The following is a 21868-nucleotide window of genomic DNA, read 5'->3' on the forward strand; positions in this document are numbered from 1 at the left end:
TTAAATTCGATATGGTTGTAATATTGTGACGTATACTTTTGGAACGTCTGACGTAGTGAATCGGATTTATCTTTTGAGAAATTGGTCTTTTAGTATTTACTTAACGTTTCCGAAATTTTGGGGCGTTACAACTTGGTATCAAAGCCTAGGTTTAACGATAATCGCAAGGACGTGAGTAATGGGTAGAAGTAAGCTCGGGGATATTTTGTATTGGTAGCTAAGCATACCATATATTCACTATCACCACGGTTCTTCCAAACTATCAATTTCTTAGAATATTTTACTAATAAAACTTAAATTTTTAAAATGTAGGATGTCGAGCCATTCATCAACATCAAAGTCAGAATCGGACGACCTGAGCTTTGACACTTATGGACGATGGAGGCAGAGAGGACGCCATATCATTCATCGAGATGAGCGCCAGCTTCTGGGAAGACTCAAATGGCAAGCGGAGAAAAGCATCATGTGGGATATCAAAAAGGTGCACGAGGACTCCCCGAATTGCTCCTTGGAGAAGCAGAAGCTGTTGGTGGACTATCGCCTCAAGAACCACGGCCTGAAGTACAAGGAAGCTCGAAAGATTATTGCCAGCGATGAACAGTACGAGCGCCTGAGGGCAGAGGCTCTAGCTCAGCCTTATGTGTCTTATAGACCACCGTCACCAGAGAGCGTGGGGTCTTACGTCGCTGGTCCATCTTTACCACCAGACTCGCCTGGACAGACGTACCCACCACCCGCGCCAGCACCTCCGGTCTATATAGACATATCTTCGGACTCAGAGGAGGAGGACCCAGAGGAGCCACCGATGGACGACTCAGACTAGAGCACTATAGTACTTGTCAGCGAACCCTAGTTATACTAGTATTAAGAAGGGAAGGGTCGCTGTACTTTTGGTAGTACTCTTTTGTTCACGGTAGCAGTGTTAGTAGTAGGGTTTCTTGTAGTACTCTTTTGATGATGGTAGTGCTAGACTGCTAGTAGTGTGATGTCCTTTGTGTATGGATAGAACTATGATGTCGAGATTTGTGATCGCACTTTTTGACTATTAATGGGATGATATTTCAGTTCAATATTATGTATTTCTGGTCTTAAGTAAAAAAAAAAAAAAATTATGCAAACGGGCAACACAACTACAAACCCCTTTTTGATTTTCGAATCCGACTGATGTAGATGGTGGGGACACGAAATGGTAACAGCGGTAATAATAACAACTCTGGTGGAAACAACAACAATGGGGACACAAATCAGAACGTCGTGGCCGCCCTAGAGAACGTGGCCCAGATACTCCAAAATCTTACTGCTAATCCACGAGGACCTCAGCCTCGAACAGCCCCAGACCGTACTCATCAGTTTTTTGAATTTAGAAAACAGAGACCTCCAACCTTTCAAGGGGCACCTGATCCTCATGTTGCCGATGGATGGATCCGTCAGATCAAGAAGATGTTGGACACCATGGGAGTTCAACAAGGGGCTGACCAGGTGGCCTTGGCCACATATCAACTGGAAGGGGAAGCTGACTATTGGTGGGAGGCTACCAAGAATACCGTGAATCTCGCCACAATCACATGGACTCAATTTGAGGAGATCTTTTTGGAGAAGTATTTCCCTACACCAATTAAGGACCAGATGGCACAGGAGTTTCTAGCACTTAGACAAGGAACGATGACTGTGACACAGTACATGGCACGGTTTGAGGAGCTATCACGACACGCATCGATGTATGTCCCTACTGATGCCGCAAAGGCGAGGAAGTTTGAGTGGGGGTTAGAGGACCCTCTTCGGGGAAAAGTCGTTGGTATGGAACTTCCAACCTTCTCTCGGGTGGTGAGGGCCACCTTGATCAATGAAAGGGAACTCAATGACTCTCGTAGAATTTTGAATCAGAAGAAGGCTACTCAAATGGGAGGACCAATCCGTAACAACAATCAGGGGTATGTTGCACCCAAGCCATACAATCAGAATAACAATTGGAACAACCAACTGTGGAGAAACAATAACCAGAATCGAGGCTCGAATCAAGTACTACATCAGATTCAGCAGCAGAACAGAGCACCCGGAGGGGTAAAGTGCTTCCACTGCAATTAAGAGGGACATATGAAGCGTTACTGCCCGCAGTTAGTAGGATCTGGGAGCTCAGGATATGGGGTACAACAACAGCAATCGTATCAGGGGAAACCAACTGGACAAGGAAATCAGTATCAGGGAAACCTTAACCACCAGAAGCTAGGTTGGAACTCACAACAACAACAACGCCAGTTTCAGAACCAGGGAATGAGGAAAGGACCGGGAGGTCAGAATCAGCCAATTGGGGGACGAGTGTTTGCACTACAGGGCGAGGAGGAAGCATACGACCCTGCAGTCATTCAACGTAACCTTATTCTTTTCAGCACTTGTGTACGAGCATTATTTGATTCCGGAGCGTCACATTCATTTATATCTGCTTCTTGTGCTAAAACGTTAGGACTAGAAACCGAACGTTTAGTATCATCGCTGAGAGTCACTTCACCGTTAGGGGGTCAGATTTCAGTAAGTTTGATATGCAAATCCTGTGAGATAGAAATGTCTGATATGCATTTGATTTGTGATCTCCGAGTCCTTGATATGGTTGACTTTGACGTAATTTTGGGAATGGATTGGTTATCCGCCCATCGTGCTGTGATTGATTGCCACCGAAAGATCGTGACAGCCTATTCTCCGGATGGGCTATGTTTCCATTTTAAGGGGGATAGACAGAATCCCGCCTCAACAGCGCCACAATCGAGGTGGAAAGATAAGCTATCAGGATGGCTGGCGAGCCTTATGCTTGAGGAAGAGGATCGCATGGAGTTGGGACTACCGCGGATCGTTTGTGAATACGCAGATGTATTTCCTGACGAGTTGCCTGGACTACCGCCGCAAAGAGAGTTAGATTTTACCATCGAGCTACAACCAGGTACTGCTCCTATCTCCGTGGCACCGTTTCGCATGGCACCTGCGGAACTGCGGGAACTGAAGGTTCAACTTGAAGAGTTGTTAGAGAAGGGTTTTATTCGGCCAAGCACATCGCCATGGGGAGCACCTGCGCTCTTTGTCAAGAAGAAGGAAGGAACTCTTCGACTCTGTATTGATTATCGTCAACTCAATCGAGTCACGATCAAAAACCGCTACCCCCTTCCGAGGATAGACGATTTGTTCGATCAGTTAAGAGGATCGACTTATTTCTCGAAAATTGATTTACGCTCGGGATATCATCAGCTGCATGTCCGAGATAGTGACATCGACAAGACTGCATTCAGAACTCTCTACGGACATTACGAGTTTGTTGTGATGCCGTTTGGATTGACCAATGCACCTGCTGTATTTATGTGCTTGATGAATAAGATTTTCACCCCGTACCTCGATCGATTTATTGTGGTGTTCATCGATGATATATTAGTATATTCGCCGTCGGAGCAGGACCACGAGGAGCACTTAAGGATAGTTCTGCAAGTGTTAAGGGAGAACCAATTGTACGCTAAGGCCAGTAAATGTGAATTCTGGATGAAAGAGGTGAAATTCCTTGGTCATGTTGTGTCGGAAAAAGGAATTTCGGTGGACAGAAGTAAGGTGGAAGCAGTCATGGATTGGAAGCAACCGAAGACAGTATTCGAGATCCGAAGTTTCCTTGGGTTAGCCGGATACTACAGGAGGTTTATTCAGGACTTTTCCACACTAGCCAAGCCAATGACTAGACTGACGCAGAAGGGTGTCAAGTTTGATTGGAATGAGGCTTGCGAAAAGTCGTTTCAGGAGCTCAAAAGAAGATTGACTAGCGCGCCCATATTGATCGTACCAGAGAGGAACGTGGGTTATGCAGTGTATTGCGATGCTTCTAAAGAAGGTCTGGGTTGTGTACTGATGCAAAACGGGAAGGTTATTGCCTATGGATCGCGACAGCTGAAATCGCATGAGAAGAACTACCCGACGCATGATTTGGAACTTGCCGCAGTAGTGTATGCTCTCAAGTCTTGGCGTCACTACCTCTATGGGGAGCAATTCGAGGTTTTCACAGATCATAAGAGCCTCAAGTACTTATTCACTCAGAAGGAGCTAAATCTGAGGCAAAGGAGATGGATGGAATACTTGGAGGATTATGATTTCACGTTGTCTTATCACCCAGGCAAGGCCAATGTCGTGGCAGACGCTCTTAGTCGCAAGACGAGGGGACAATTAGCTAGACTAGCTATGAAAGAATGGGAGATGGTAGCGACTCTCAACGAATTTCAATTACAACCAGCCAGTAGTGAAGGAGGAGCTTGCTTGTTTGCCATAGTCGCCACACCAGCATTGCACCGAGAAATTCTTATAGTCCAGACTTTCGATCAGGAATGCGACTTCATCAGGTATCAATTGGCAACAGGAAAAGCCGCAGCAGGTTGGACGATCCACACCGACAAGAGCCTCAGATTTCGAGATCGAATTTTTGTACCGATGTGAATACCCTACGGGAAGCCGTTCTAAGAGAGTTTCACCAATCAAACTTTGCCGTGCACCCTGGAGGGAACAAGATGTATCAGAACCTCCATAGACTATATTGGTGGGGAGGAATCAAGAATGACGTAGCCAAGTACGTATCTACGTGTCTCACGTGCCAGCAAGTGAAGGCTGAACACCAAAAGCCAGGAGGGACCCTTCAGCCATTACCGATTCCAGGATGGAAGTGGGAGCACATCACTATGGACTTCATGACAGGATTGCCTAGGTCGGTCAAGAAGAACACCGCCATTTGGGTAATTGTGGATCGATTGACCAAATCTGCTCATTTCTTACCTGTCCATATGACTGATACCATGGAATCTTTCAGTAGACTCTACATCAACGAAATCATTCGCTTGCATGGAGTGCCAGTATCTATAGTTTCTGATCGAGACCCCCGTTTCACCTCCAACTTTTGGGGAAGCCTACAGAAAGCATTGGGAACAGATATTCGCCTAAGTGCAGCATTTCACCCTCAAACTGATGGACAATCTGAGAGGACGATTCAAACCCTAGAGGACATGCTCCGAGCCTGTGTGTTGGATTTTAAAGGAAGTTGGGAGAGACACCTACCGTTGGTGGAGTTTGCCTATAACAACAGTTACCAAGCTAGCATCGGGATGGCCCCTTATGAAGCACTGTACGGACGACCATGTCGATCACCCATTTGTTGGACCCAGGTTAGAGAAGATGCTTTACTTGGGCCTGAGCTAGTTCGAGAAACTACTGAAAAAGTAAAAGTGATCAGAGAGCGACTCTTGACTGCGCAAACCAGGCAAAAGAGTTATGCTGACAAGAGGACTAGGCCTTTGACATTTAATGTGGGAGATCACGTGTTCCTAAAAATCAAACCGCGAAGGGGAATCATTCGATTTGGCAAGAAAGGGAAGTTATCACCTCGCTACATTGGACCTTTCGAAATCATGGAAAGAATTGGAGAGGTAGCCTATCGCCTAGCTTTACCGCCTCAGATCGCCAAAGTTCACAATGTCTTCCATGTTTCTATGCTCCAGAAATACATGGCTCATCCCACTCATGTGCTCAATTGGGGGAAAGTCACACTGGACGAGGATACGACTTTTGAGGAGCAGCCGGTGGAAATTCAGGATCGTGGAGAAAAGGTTACCAGAGGGCGAACGATCAAACTAGTCAGGATTTTATGGCGACACCGCGGACTAGAGGAGTCAACGTGGGAACGCGAAGACGCAATGAAAGCCAACTATCCACAGCTGTTTCAAACCGAAGGTACATCTTAATTTCGAGGACGAAATTGTCTTAAGGGGGATAGGTTGTAAAAACCCGGTATTTAAAAAAAAAATTATTATTATTATTATTATTATTTTGTTCGAAAATTTTATTTATGTCGTCACACTAAATTTTATTCAATAATCGATTGTGCGCGCATATGTTATTTATGTCATCACACTAAATTTTATTCAATAATCGATTGTGCGCGCATACTTGCTGGTGAGAGTAAATTCTTTATTGTGTGCGAATGTGTACACTGCATCATTTTACCCTAACTCTAACCACTTCCAGCCAACTAAACCCATCTCTATGACCATCACCACCCGAAAGACCCCATGGATAATCACCTCCCCCCCCCCCCCATCATCAAGCCATCCATCCATCAAATATCCCTCCATCAAAAATTGCCCCTCCATTTTCGGCACTTCCTTTCCTCCAACCAATGGGAGCCCAACACACCACCTAAACACATTCCTTTAACCACTAAACTAATGCCAAACTCACACATTATGTTACCCATGAGACTTATTCCTAATACTAATCACACCTCTATATTGCTCTCCATTTCCCACCTCCTCCTCTTCGGCAGAGAGAGAGATAGCAGCGAGAGAGTGGGAGTTAGGAGCATCTCCTGTCTTCATCACCACCTCCACTCATCACCACCCCACCCATCAACCGGCCATCTCCTCATCTTCACCAACCAGGTACCACCATTAGCGTACTTCATTTCCCTTACTAGCCGGAACACCACCACAACTAGTTCCACCCCCACTGCCGTATTAAACATCACCACTACCGAGCTTCGCCGCCACTCCGACTCGCCACCGAAACCTCTTCGGAAAAAAAAAGAAAAAGAAAAAAACGTTTCGCAAGACGAGAGGTAGTCCGAAACTCACCTCCCTACGTATATATCGTGTCCGTAATGATTTTTATGTTTCGGTATGATTATATTCGAACACAACGCTGCCGGTCGGGTCCGGACAAAAACCCACCTTATTCGAACACCACTGTGTTTGTTTTGTTTTAAAAAAATGATGTTTGTCACCGTTGGGTTTGATTTAGAAAAGCATGACTTGGGTTTGATCAATGCAATTAAGAATTAAATATAAAGCATGCTTGGGCTTGATTAATGAAATTAGAAATTAAATATACGTGATAGTTTATAGTGAAATTTGTTCTGTTGATGCATGACTTGGAATTTTGGTTAAAGGAAATAAGAACCATTGTTTTTACATGGTACAATTTTAAGAGGAAAGTTGCCAAGTGTATTATCGTTAATGCAAGAAGAATGTTACTTCTATCACATGCTGTCATAGTCTCTAAATTTGTCACGCGGAAAAGCATGGTAATAGGTATTTATTTTCTCGCGTGATTTGTTATTATCGAAAAAATTAATTATCGTTAACCTATTAGTATGTTCGTAGAAATGTTAGATTGTGTGAAATGTTACTGTACTGATAGATTGGACAAATAGGTTCCCGGGGTTGGTTGCGATGTGCAGATTTAACTTATTAGACGTGAAAGTAGGGTTAATAGAAAAGATAAAAAGATGAGAGACTGAGATTTGGATTCCGGGATTGGAACCCGTGGTGATGTATTGATTGGAGATTGATTGGTGGTGAATTTGTGAATTGTTGGTTTACGAAACCCTGGGTACGGCATGGTGGTGGTCAGCTCTCGGATGTTGGGACGGGACATAAGGGTGGCATTGTGCTTGCGTCACAACCCGGGCTAGACGGCGCTTGAGCGTTGCCGGTGAAGTTTTATCCGAACTTATGGTTGCGGATGGGATACCCAGGTATATAACTTAGGTATCTTTCATCCGGATCTGGAAAAGGGGAGTCGGACCACACCAGTGTTTGCACCAGAGGTTATGGGTAGGAACGGATCTATGGTTAAGATCCGAGATTTCACTTAAGTTAAAGATTAGTAATGAAATAATGGATTTGTTCTCTTTTGATATTGCATTCCTATTATATAACTTGTTGCTTGTAAGTTATGGGTTCGGGTGGGTTTTGGCTATTGAGCGTCATCGCTCACGGTACTATGTTGCCCTGGTAACTCGAACGCCAGGTACCGAAGACGAAACGGAAGTGCCGTTCGAGCAATCCGACTTCAACCCCGCTACGGACGGAGGCGAGGAAACCTGGTTGCCGTACGCTTAGATGCTCTGCCAGATGATTGATCCTTGATTTTGAAAGCTTAAACGTTTAAATTTGGAAAGTGTAATATTTTGACCTGTTCAAAAACTTTAAAATTAAATTCGATATGGTTGTAATATTGTGACGTATACTTTTGGAACGTCTGACGTAGTGAATCGGATTTATCTTTTGAGAAATTGGTCTTTTAGTATTTACTTAACGTTTCCGAAATTTTGGGGCGTTACACTAAGAATATTTGTCCACAGATTCAAGATACTTAGTCATATAAAAGAAAAAAAGGCAGACTTCCAAGATTTTCCCCAACTTAAGTTTTGCAAACAAGCTTCTGGTCCTTCAAGTAAAACAAGACCATACGTTTCTATGAAACCAAGACCTATATCAAAAACAGTGAGAGGAACACCTGCTGTGTTCAGAATTGGTTGAGTCTATTCTCCGAGGCCATATTGATTTTACATGGCCATCCTCCACTCATATCTGTGAATACTATATCCATGTCAAACAAAATTATCTACGAAGCATATTAAATATGAACATAGGCGTGTATTAATACTACACATAAAAGGTTCCAGTTTTGTGAAAAGAGAAAATAATAAATTTTCGTTGACACACCAACATATATGCCATGACTCCATTTTGAGAATAGCCAGTAACAAAAACAAGCTTTTGTAAGGAATGTTTAAAATGAATGTAAGTAACGCATTCGGAAAAAAATAGAACAGAGACTAAAGAACAACGCCAGCACTAGCAACAACAGCACTAGTATGGAAAAAGGATAGGAAAATACGAAAATTGAGATATGCTAACATGAGGATTTACAAGAAATCAAGAAATGGACATGGCAAAAATACTTCATTCATACACATCGGTATACAGGAAAGTGATAACAAGCAACTCATTTATTTTGTGAAAACTAGTTTAGATATATTAGCTGAACACATTCAATAACATGTAGCAAGTGTATACTAATGCTACATCCAATTTCCTCCAACAGCCTAAAGTGGGTGGACAATGTTACAAGTGTATACAGTATCTTTAAGTCATGGCAGAACCGTGCTCAGCTAGCACAAACGCAAGGATTGGGTGCTTGCAGTATGGAAGATTCAATGCCCCCACCTATTCCCCGACCAATTGATATGTTCTATGGTAAAATCAAACCAGCACTTAAAGAGAAAGGCATAAGAAGAGTAATATCCCCTAAAATCAAAATCGTCGTTCAAAAAAGCCCTCTTTTTGGTTCGAGTTCCAAAAATCCAAAAATCCGTTCTGGTTTTTGCTGAAAATGCAGAGATCGATCTCTCTCTCGAGAGCTAGGTTCCAATGGAAAAAAAAGCCCTAATTTTTGCTAAATCATAATCGGCAAAAGAAGCCCTAACCAGATTTTTCGTTGGTTGGTTGGTTGGTTGGTTGGTTGGTTGGTTCGTTCGTTCGTTCGTTCGAGAGAGAGAGAGAGAGAGAGAGAGAGAGAGAGAGAGAGATACCTTGGTCGTCTGCCTTCAATCTTCGTCGTCGTCTTCGTTCTTCTTCTCTTCCTCTTCTTCGTTCTTCGTTCGTCTGCGTTTCTCTCTCTCTGGTCTGCGTTAAGCTGTGAACGGCATGTAATGAAACAAGGGGGGAAGTGTGAGTGTTGAGGGGGTAAAGTGTAATTATTCGTGAGTTTATTGCCTTATCCTTTTCTGGCCGTTGGATTAAATTCAACGGCTCACAAACGCATCCCGCACCATCTCTTTGTCCGGGATCCCTCAAGAGAACCCAACTGTGTATATATATATATATATATATATATATATATATATATATATATATAGGGAAGATTAGAATTGCAGGAAATCATTCGATAACACTTCTTCCTATTTAGGAGTATTTCCTAACAAGAAGCGAAGTGGTCATTACTATGTGTAACTGAATGTGGTTTATCTCTGTATCGTTTATGTGTATGCAGAGAGGCTAGCGTGAGGAAGGGGGAAAATTGCTATCAGAATCGTGTCATAGATATTTCAACAATGCCGGCGAAATGTCTGACCATGAGCCATTTATTCCCATTAACTCTGGCTTTGTCGGTCCTATCTAGCGTTATTTGACAAGATTTAATTGGTTTGTAGTGTTTCAGAGCTTTCGGAGCATTCGGAAAGGATTTGGGGTAAGAATTGTGAGTTAAGGATGTTCCGGTGGAGTCCACGGTGAGAAGAGGAGCGAAACGGCGAAGGCTGAAAATTTGGTCCGAACCAAAGACTTGTTGGTCCGAACGACCAAGGCTGGAGCAACGATCTAGACATGCTGGAATTCTGATCTGGACAAAGGAACCGCTGGTCTGGACCAGCAAGCAGTGCACGTCAATTTTATGTTTCGTTTGTTTTAAGTATTAGTTTTGGGCCCAACTATAAAAGGAAGCCTTATCTTATTATTTAGGTTAAGTTCTTTTCTAGCTAGCGTGGGAGATAGAGGCAAGAGGATTTCAAGGAAGAAAATTTCATGTCTTCTTCAATCTTGATAGCATCTTTCTTCTCCATGGCCGACTAAACTCCTTGTCAAGGGAAACGATGAAATTTCGCACCAAGTAACTCTATTTGTGTATGGGTTTTGGTTTTGTTATCTGAATCGATTGTGAGACTAAGAACCCTTTCCGTTTCAATTGAACGGAATGATTTTACTTTTTCTTATCTATTGAGTATTTGTATTATGGATTTCAAATACCTAGTCTTGCAATGGTTTTCATTGATAGTGATTGGAATTTTGAGATAGATTATGCTTGTAAGACGGATCGTGCCATTAGGTGGCCAAACTGTGCTTTTGAGAGACAGCCTGTGCTATGAAATAGTCTATGCCTTTTAATAACCCGATTATTTTCTTTACGATTATTGTTAAGATTTGCAAGTCCTAGCGATAATCCCTTTTGATTCGAATAAATAAATCTATCCTATGCATATTGTTGTTACGCGGTCGGAGTGGATTCCAAACCATAGATATTTTCCTCCATCATTTTCAAACTTTTTAATTCATTGTTTTAATTTAATTAGGTTATTCCAAACAAACCAAATCAATCAACTCTTTTCTTTCCGAACTAATTTGCAAACTAATTGAATTTGTCGTAACTTAGCCATTCAGTCCCCGTTGGAACGATACTCGGTCTTAACCATTATTCTACGGAGCAGTAGTTAATTCTTGATTTTTATAAATTTATTTTTGACACGGAATGACGCGGTCAGTATTCAATCTCAAAACCCTATATTGGCTTGAAAATCAAATTTTTGCTGAATATAGTTCACGAGTTTAATGGGTTTAGTGTTTACAATTTACATACTGCTTAATTTTCGCATGAACATGAGGTGATGGACTGAAAATCAAATTAGTGCACGAACAACATGAAAATTAGATTGTGATTATGTTGGTTTTAATTTTCTGCTGTGTTAGATGGATGATATGGATGATGATGACATTATGGATGAAGGTGCTGAGTTTGATATCCCTCAAAATGCTAAACTAAATGATGATCTGATGCCTGAAATTAACAATGAGTTTGAAAAAAGAAGGTTGTTGGTCTGAAAAAAAAAGAGCTGCATGCTGGAAGCATTTTACACCTATTACACCGGAAAGTCATCCAAAACCTAGGGTTAAATGCAATTGGTGTGAGACAGATTATGCTTGTCACTCGAAGTTAAATGGTATTAAATCACTAACTCATCATCTAGCGTATCAGTGTACCAAATATCCACCAAGTAAGAAATTTACGGGTTCTAGGCAAAAACTCCTTAGTTTTCAAAAGAAAGAACACAATGGTGAAACAAGTGCAAACCTTGTGCCTGTGGCCTTTAGTGCTGACGCTTGTAAAAGGGCACTAGCGAGGACGATAATAATTGATGAGTTGCCTTTTTCATTTGTTGAGGGTGAAGGATTCAAAGATTTTATTAGTGTTGTTCAACCAATGTGGAATCCTCCTCGTAGGCTTGCGATGGCAAAACAAATCATGGTTGTGTATAAGGAGGAGAAAAAAATATTGAAACATACACTCAAGCGTCAAAGGGTTTGTCTTACAACGGACACTTGGACTTCGGTCCAAAATCTGAATTACATGTGTCTTATGGGTCATTTTATTGATGAGAATTGGAAGTACCAAAAGAAAATTTGAATTTTGTTGTTCCTAATCACAAAGGTGACACTCTTGGTAGAATGGTTGAAGAATGCTTATTGGATTGAGGAATTGACAAGTTTCTAACCGTTACAGTTGATAATGCATCTATGCATAATCTTTTGATTAAATACTTAGAGAGAAATAACAAAGATAGGAAGACCGCCATTTTAAATCACGAGTTCTTGCATGTGAGATGTTCGGCACACATCTTAAATCTAGTCGTACGTGAGGGATTGCAAGAGATTGATGTCCCAATTGCAAGGGTGCGCAATATGGTGCGATATGTGATGTCTTCCCCATCTAGAATGGTGGAGTTTTGGTCATGTGTTGAGAATGAGAAAATTATGTATAGACTTAAACCTTGTTTGGATGTGTCTACTCGGTAGAACCATACATATTTCATGTTGGAGAGAGCTTTAACTTATCAAAAGGCCTTTGATCGATTGTGTGATGACCCGAACTTTAAATTAAATGTAAGAGAGGAGAGATGGACGAGGATTTTGATGATGTTGATGGTATAAATATGATAATTCAAATTGAGAAGAGAAAGAAAACGGGGGGGGGGGGGGGGGGGAGGGAGGGGGGAAGGAGTACGTTGGGCCTCCAAGTTCAAGTGATTTGAAAAAGATTAAGTTGTATGTAAAGTTTCTTGGACTATTTTACGTTGCAACTTTGAATTTTTCGAGTTCTTTGTACGTCACTTGCAATGTTTTTTTTGATGAAATAGTGTTGATTCAATAAGACATTATGAAGTTGTGTGAAAACGAGGATAGTGATTTGTATGATTTGGCAAAGACTATGCATAAGAAGTTTGACAAGTATTGGAGAGATTTTGATAAGATTAATCTAATGATGATGTTTGCGGTTGTTCTTGATCCTCGAAGCAAAGTTGCAATTTTTGAGTATTGCTTGAAAAATACCTTGGGCTATGATAAGGCAATAGTTGGTGAGTTCATGGATAAGTTAAAAAGTGAAATTACCCGTTTATTTGGATGGTATGTGAAGCGTAATGGTAGCTTGAATGTGCGTAACAAAGAGGTTGGGGGATCATCGGACACCATAGATTTGGATGGACTTGAAACGGACATTGGTAATCATAAATCTTTGAAATCTTAATTTAAGAAGCACAAACAAAAGGAGGGCAACATGGCAAGCAAAACGAAATTGGAAAAGTATCTTGCGGAAACTAGTGAGGATGATTGTGACAACTTTGATGTACTTTGTTGGTGGAAGTTAAACTCTTCGAAGTATCCAATTGTCTCTCAAATGGCACGAGATGTGCTAGCAATTCCCGTATCCATGGTCACCTCCGAATCTGCTTTTAGCAAGGGCGGCAGTGTCATTGATCCTTATCGAAATTCTCTCTCTCTGAAGACCGTGGAAACACTAATTTGCACACAACAATGGATTAGGGAACCAACCAAGATCAATATAAGAGAACAACTTGATGAATTGGAGGCATTAGATTCGGGTACTACTCTTACTTTTAATTCTTGTTTTCTTTATTTTATGGTTCTTAAATTACTTTCATGTTGAATGTCTTATTGTATGTTTTTATTTGTTTTCTTTGCCTTCTATGTTTTTAGTTGTCTTAGAATCAACTGATAAGGAGGAAGGAGATGCCCTTGGACTAAGGAGTTCTACAAGGGGTACACAAGTTTATGTCTGCAAATTTTTCTACTAATGTTTCCAATTGATTTTGAACTATCTTAGGTTTCCCCCCCCCCCCCCCCCCCCCCCCCTTGGCAGGGTGTTGATAGCTGCTACTGATTTGATACTGAGATTATACTCTAACTTGGTTTATCTTTACCTCCTTTTTTATGCTAAGCAATTTGCCTTCTTCTTACAAGTTAAAACTAAAGTTTCTCTCATAATTTGATTGAATCATTGTCATTCTTTTGCAGTTTTCCTACAACACGACATAATATATTGGGTTTGATAAATTGAGAGGCATTGCAACGTGTGGGTTGGTCTTGCTGGGAATTGAGAGGCTTCATAGGGTGGGTTGGTTTTGTTGGGTTTATAAACTCTACGATGGTTTTATGTATTGTCTCTCCCGTTATTTGTTGACATATAAAGTCTAGCTCAAAGGGAAAGAAAAGTCAACCTATCCCATGAGAAACAAGAATGCACAGGCATAACCCTTATATTTTTGAAAAAACAATGTTTATAGTCTTCGAACCATGTTTTTTTTTTTTGTTGATTTTCTCAACTAACTTTGTACGTGCAGATTCAACCACTCCAAGATAGAAATATCGGAATTGTAATCCATGATGAGTGGGACCACAATGTCATCCAAATGCATGAGGTATAACTCCATACGAATAAAAAAGTTCCAATTGCAAACCGTAGTTAGTACCCCTAATAAATTTTATGTATTTCTTAACCGGAAAAGAAACAATGGCTAGGAAAGGGAAGACAACACATGTAAGCAATGGAAAGGAATATTCATGGGTATCTTCTAGCTTTCTTTTTGTAGCTTTGTAGAGTTGAGAAAAAATTAACGGGACTTGAATACCAAATTGTGGATCATCTTTAAACTACACCTTCGTCTTCTTTGTGTTTGTAATTTTCATACAAAGCGGGGCCTTTAAATTCATAGCCCTAGAAGAAACTTTGTTTGAACCTAATTTAAGAAAAAATCTTCCCGTATGAATCAGTTTCGTTAGCGAGGGTGGTCAATAGTTTCGTAATTTATTTTAGTTGTATTCAAAATGCATTGCGCCGTGCCTGAAGGCACGGGCAAACCCTAGTATATATATATATAACTATATATATATATATAACTAAAGAACATAATAATACATAGTATAGACAAATGTTCCCGAGTTGTCCCACACATGTGGGTCTCGCACACATTTACTTGAACGATCCCAATTCCCCAAACAAATCTATGTTCGAATATATATTCAATATTCGAACAACATTGTCAGGGCCGGCCTTGACTAATCGGGGGCATAAAGCGAAGATTAAAGGCGTGGCTCGTTTTTTGCTAAACTCCCCCCCCCCCCCGGCATTCAGTCTTCACCGTCCAAAAGTATTTTAGACGGTTCGGATTTTAAAAGACCCTAAACTCTTCCCTGGAAGAGTTCTTTTAAAATCCGGACCATAGATTGCCGAGACAGACGGTGAGATTGGGGGAGCAGTGAAAGTGAGCGGTGGGCGTAGCATTACTGATTATAAGGTGTACCAAAGTGCGAGCTAGTGTCCCCTACAACTAGTAAATCTCCAGAGACATTAAAAAAGCAACCACACCCTGAGCTTTAGCTCATGGCCGGCCCGGCACCGATCTTTCTAGTCCCAATCATCCCCCCACCCCCATATCCAAAACGACAAACATTTTGACAAACTTGGCTCAACCCACAACACCACATTAAAATTAGGAAACTCGAAAGAGCATCTAAACTGTACACAGCCAAAGCATAAAAAGCATGGGTGGGATTGGGAACCCATTTTTTGTGGCTTCGGGTAGAATAGAATAAAAGAGTTCTTTGATTTGGGAATACGCCCTCCATGGCTTTTCTTCTTTTATTTTTGGTTCAAGATTCCCACATTCCCATTCCCTCGGAATCTTTTTTTTTTTTTTTTTATAACCGAAGAACAGCCCTACAGTCGAGCCACAATTGGACCCGACTGCGCAACCCAAACCTCGGGGAAACTAGCGCGGCCACATCAGTCACGGCCCCCCACTTACTATTTGGCCCCCCACTTACTATTAGGGTACTCACCTAGTAAGGAATCGAACCCCTGACCCAGGGGAATTCTTCCAAAGTCAGTCATTCGTCCTTTCTACTGGGGCAATTCCTGAGTGTGTTACCTCGGAATCTTGTTTTTGCAAACCTTTTCTTTCCTTGTCGGAAGAAACCTTTTGCCCACAAGGAATAGCATTCCGTGGTCATCTCCTTTTCGTCGTTTGATGAGAAGCCAATGTAGTCAATAGGTTCTCTGCCTATGGGGGTTATACGCGTAGCCTTCCTAGGAAAGAATTGACTATCCCCACGAAATATACTGTATAGTACTAATCTTCCTATTTGTTTCATTTGATGTTTACTACTCATCTTCACCTCTTTTTGGGCAATACACTTCCCAAAAGGTGGATTATCCTGGCTTAAGACCCTCAAAAGGAAATACTACAAGTACATCTTGTGGTGTTGTGCTTTTTTCGGTTGAACCATCTTGAATGGTGGCTAGGTTGGTGTATCTTTAGTGTGGTTGAGACCTGCACACTTAAACACCCGTGTTAGTACCAAACCCGGATCGTGGGGAGTCCGGGATAGGCACTCCAACGGTCAAGTAAGAAAGAGGAAAGAAGAGCTTTTTAGGTTATGTTTAGGGTTTCGGAGAGAGAATCAGTTACCCTTCCTCTCAAGGTGGACTACTCCTTTTATAGGCAAAGGAAACGTGGATACCAACCCATGCGTTCACACCACGCGCTCGGTGATTGGCTCATCAATCGAGGCACCAAATCAGGCCCGTAGTCTAAGGCCTGTCACGATCTCCACGATCCGTTCGTGTAATTGGGGAAACGGTGCCACACCACCTGTCACACCTACTCGACTCTACCTGACTTCCTCTCCAAGTCAGGGAGCAGGGGTGGCTCGATGGTTGACGGTTCTGCCGGTCGATATAGCCCAGCTGTGTTTAGTATTCGGACTTCTGTAGAGTTAACAATTGGTCCAGTGGGTCGCCGCTGAACGGAAAGTTATAACCGAACGACCTGTATCCGGGTCCACGGTTCCTCCGCCGGTGAACGAACTTGGCCTGACAAGACTGGTCTAGCAGAGGCATAGTGAAAATTGTGCACTGCCGGTTCATTCAACCCTTAAGTCTACGGGTTTGACTAGTCAGAATATAAGGGGGTGTTTGGAAGGCCTGGTTTTACATTTTTCAATTTCCATTTTTGGATTTTGGGTGTTTGGTAGGAAGAGGGAAAATGGATTTTGGGTAAAATGGATTTACCAATTTCTTGTTTCTAAAACAAAACGGAAAATCTGGTAAAAGGAGCTTTTTCAATTCCCATTTTCCCATTTTCGAATCCAGCCTTGCCAAAAAGACAAGGCTACCCTCTCTCTTTTGGGATAATTCCCACACCAGTTCTCACATACGGGTAGTGGTGGTGCGCGGGTGGGGATCTCGGTTGGTGGTGGGAACCAGTGATGGGGTGAGCTTGGTGGCGATGGTTATGGAGGAGGTGATGGTGGCCGGACTCCTCTCTCTCTCTCTCTCTCTCTCTCTCTCTCTCTCTCTCTCTCTCTCTCTCTCTCTCTCTCTCTCTCTCTCTCTCTCTCTCTCTCTCTCTCTCTCTCTCTCTCTCTCTCAGCCCTGTGTGTGTGTTGTGTAGACCAAAAGAAGAAAAGAAAAGAAGTAAAGGAGAAGAAGAGTACTGGTAGGTGGGGGCATTGGTAGAAGGGAGGGCCAAGTACCAGTAGAAATAATTGGCGGGGGCAACATAGCAAAAAATCGTCCATAATTCATTTTCATTCTATATCTTCCAAACACTACTTTTATTGCAAAATGCATTCTGCACATATCATCCAAACACTCCATCAAATACAAAATACATTCTGATCATACTTCCAAAAGCCAAAAAGCTAAAAAATGAAAAATGAAAAGCCAAAAAGTTGACTCCCAAACACCCCATAAGGCTATATAGACAAGCATGCAAAGGCATTTATTCTAAGCACTTGATGAAAGGTCCAATTGCCAAGTACTCCTATCTCTTTTCAACACCATACTCCACGCCACAGCCTGCACCCACATTTTCCCTTGCTCTGCCCATTCATTACAACTCCCACCTACATGTATTTCTACACTCCATTATTCTCATCACTACGGTGAACAAAAATAAATCCATAAATTACTAACTACAATAATCAACTAAAATAATTGCTACGAAAAGATACGGGTATTACTTTCCAAATCATTTTCAGTAGAGGAAAATATGTGGCGTTACAGTCTATCCCCCTTGAAACAATTTGTTTCTCAAAATTCTACGGTTCAAAAATAATAAAACTTTTATTCTTTTCAGTAAAGAAAAATACGGGGTATTACAGGAATAGAGTCGCTTCTGGAAATCAAGGCCGCTTAATTATCTGATAATTAAGGTCGCTATGGATCCTTTGGTAATGGATTTGATATCTGATAATTTTTTTCTTAATTATCTATGTCAGATTTGTTACTTTTGTTTTATTTACTGGGGTTTGATGGAATTTGATTTTTGAGTACAGAAAACATACCCATTGAGGAAGGTTTTGAGAATCTGAGATGTAGCAAAGAGAGTTTATCCGCTGAGTCTGCTCAGCAAAGGCTAGAGCTTTTTGGCTATAACAAACTCGAGGAGGGTATTTGTTTCTTATCTAACACCCTCCTTTTGTATTTCCAATCTGTTGGCTTTTCTGGACTGTAATTTTGATGTTAAATTTTACTATCTTTTCAAGTCTCAACATTTCAGGAGAGTAAATTCTTGAAGTTTTTGGACTTTATGTGGAACCCTCTGACATGGGTGATGGAAACTGCTGCTATATATCATGGCGATTGCCTTGCCAACAATGGAACTCGCATTTAAATTTGGATTAGAGTTCTCACTGAAACCATGATCTACTGTCGAATACTAAGTGTACGTTTTAATATGTTTAGGGCAAGCCTCCTGATTGGCAAGACTTTGTGGTATAATCACTCTGCTTGTGATTAACTCAACGATTAGTAATTCACTAAAATGCTGCTGCTGCTCTCATGGCTCGCCTCGCTCCCAAAGCCAAGGTGATATTACATCTAGTCATTGAAACTTAGGTTGCTTGCTTACATAAATTGTGTTGACTTGATACTTTTGGTCTCATTGAAAATTGTTGAAAGCATACATAAACTGTTGTTGTAAGGCCATTTCTCTGTCCTTAAAAAAAAAAAGGCCATCTCTAGCCATTTACTCCTATTTCTATTCAACTGAAGTAAAATCTTCATTTCATATGAAGTACTACAAAAAAAAAAAAAATTTCTTCTTCTAAAAGAAAGCACACTCCAATCAGAAAATCAGATTTAAGCATAATTGTGACTTTTTGGTAAAAACTCTGGTACTGGCAGAGTAGTTAATCTTGAAAATCCCAAAATAGCCTTTAAAATTTAGAGTGAAGAAAAGAAGAGTAAAATTCTAAATCACCATTCACAAGCCACATTCATAACCAAAATTTATTGCCAAATTATCTATTCACAACAAAAACCATAAAACCATATAGTCATACAAATAGGCTACAATCAAAGTTAGGTTTCAGTAAACTAAAACTTGATACTACAACCTGATATTCCAACAAATTACAACAAATTAGTCATTTTTCTTGATCTTTGATTCACTTGAATAGTTTCAATCTCTTTCACTGCCTTTTCGAATCTCCCCAACACCGCACGAGAATCTCCGCATTTGTAATGTACAACAGTCCACCAGTTGAATAGCTTCAATCTCTTCAGGTGTACTCAGCCATTGCTTCTTTACTACAGAAAGGAACTGCTCTTCCGTAGCCAAAAAAGTTTTGTTTATAACATGAGAAGAATAAGTTCCCCCCGGATCAACCGGACAAAGGGGCTGTCCGGACAGCCCCTGTGTGGGCCTTCTTTGCGCAATTTTTTGGAAAATCCGAATCGTGCAGCTTGTAGGGCCCGCAAAATAATGTATCTGCGCCTAAAATTAGCTTGTCCGGAATCGATAGGTATGTCAAAAGTTGAGTTATTACACGGAAAAATGGACGACCGTGAACAGTTTAACTTTAAAAACAGTTGACAGATCACGGTCGTCCATTTTTCCGTGTATAAACTCAACTTTTGACATACCTATTGATGTCTGGACAATTTGATTTTTTGCATAGATACATTATTTTGCGGGCCCTACAAGGTGCATGGTTCGGATTTTACAAAAAAACATGCAAAGGGGACCCACACAGGGGCTGTCCGGACAGCCCCTTTTCCGGTTGATCCGGAAAGAACTTTTTCTCTTATAACATCCTCGATATCTCCTGGTTCTCTGTTGTGAACTTTGCACCATGAATAGTTGTCAAGTCAGTAACATATGCTTTATTTGTTATGATATGAAATTGCTGATGCATAGTGCTTATGTTGCATTATTGAACCAATACTACAGAATTGATCGTTACATATATGTTTTCCAAAACAATTATCCGTGTGTCTTGGGATGGACTCGATGGTGAATAAATAATTTAGACAAGTACATGAATCTCATTTGCTGACCATTAGACCACAGTCTTGGAACATCGATCGACTCACATGTGTGGAAATATCAACCCTTGCAAATTGAGGCCAAGCAATTCACAACTCAGAAAATACCGAAGAATTTGGATGACCTAAGCTTTAATTTTAGAGCAATAATAAGAAGTGGAAGCATTTAATCCCAAAAAAGCACAGGGAAATCCGGCACATTATTCAATTTTCATTGCATATATAAACACAAACTGCTAAGTTATCCAATATGATGTGCCTAATTCTAATAGCATTAGGTATCGCTTAGCACACTAAATTTAGATTTTGATTTCAGGAGGAACTTCTTTCTCTCCATTTCTGTTTTTATCTCTAACTCTTCAAAGTTATTTTCAGCTTGTATTTGCTACATTGGCACTAGAGAAAAACTACACAAACCACTTAAACAAGACTCAAAATTCTTTCAATCTCGCAAAGCATAACTTTTCAATCTCAATGCGTCCAAGCACATATAAGCTTGGGCTCCTCACTTGGTTTTCAGAATTGCTCCACACCAGTGAACCAAATGAATTTACGATATGGTCCTGCACCGTTCTTAGACATGAAAGTAACCGTATCCCGCACTTTTTCTCTTACAATTTTGATTAAACCCTAATTTTCAAAATTGGGTTTTTTTTTTTTTTCTAGCAACTCAATTTAGGATTTTTTTTTTTCAACAACTCAGTTAAGGGTACTGGTTGAAACAAGGAGGGAGGGAGGGAGGGAGAGAGAGAGACCTTCGTGTTGGGGGTAACAGTGGTTGGAGTGCCCAGAAGCCGGTGGAGGTGATGGTCGCCGGCGGTGGGGGAGTGCTGGGGTTGGGTTGTGGTGCTCGCCGGTGGTGGTGAGAAGTGGATCGTGATCGCCAGTGGTGATGGGATCGTGGCCACCGGTAGTGGTGGTGGGAGCCCCTCTCTCAAGTTCTCTTCTCTTGTCTAAATTTTTGATCTGAAGTGGAGGGGACGGGAAGGAGAAGGGGGAAAACGATTTGGTGTTGGTTTTTTGTTTTAAATTCGAAACGGCGTCGTTTTGATTGACTTCAGCATGACGTCAGCGATTGTGTCTATAGTTGCGCATGTAGCATTTTTGTATTGAGAGAAACTTATTCATAGTTCCGTCGTGAACAAGGTTTTTACAGAAGCAATCAATTGCGATCATTCAAAAGTGTTCTGAACGGTTCGAATTTTAATAAAAGAAAAGTTTCAACTTTTTCCAAAAATGTTTCATTGACATCTGAACCATCCAGAACACTTTTGAACAGTTGCAATTTGCTCCAAAAATAACTATTCACGGTTACCACGTTAAAAAATGAGAGGTGCTACTGGTACAGAAAAAAATCTGTACCAGTGGGGACAAACCTCTTTTTGGGCCCATTTTGGGTCTCAAAAAAATGATCAGAGTCGCTCATTTTGTTTAAAATACTTTGCTTATGGTCCCTAAAAAAATAAGCTTAATCCGGTATCGGTAAGAGTATTTACGAAACATCCAAACTTTGCTTTAGAATTCAGGAGAGCAAAGTTTGGATGTTTCGTAAATACTCTTACCGATACCGGATTAAGCTTATTTTTTTAGGGATCATAAGCAAAATATTTTAAATAAA

General features: G+C 41.1%; 1 long non-coding RNA gene across 1 annotated transcript; it reads right to left on the reverse strand.

Moving 5' to 3' along the window:
- Positions 1 to 19198: 19198 nt before the first annotated feature.
- Positions 19199 to 21215, reverse strand: LOC131324778 (uncharacterized). The gene is made up of 2 exons (XR_009199431.1): positions 21006 to 21215; positions 19199 to 20048 (listed from the first exon to the last, which is right to left on the reverse strand). It is a non-coding gene; the product is annotated as an uncharacterized LOC131324778 (long non-coding RNA).
- Positions 21216 to 21868: the final 653 nt, after the last annotated feature.

The sequence above is a fragment of the Rhododendron vialii genome, chromosome 4a (genome assembly GCF_030253575.1).
Source record: "Rhododendron vialii isolate Sample 1 chromosome 4a, ASM3025357v1".
Taxonomy (NCBI): Eukaryota; Viridiplantae; Streptophyta; class Magnoliopsida; order Ericales; family Ericaceae; genus Rhododendron; species Rhododendron vialii.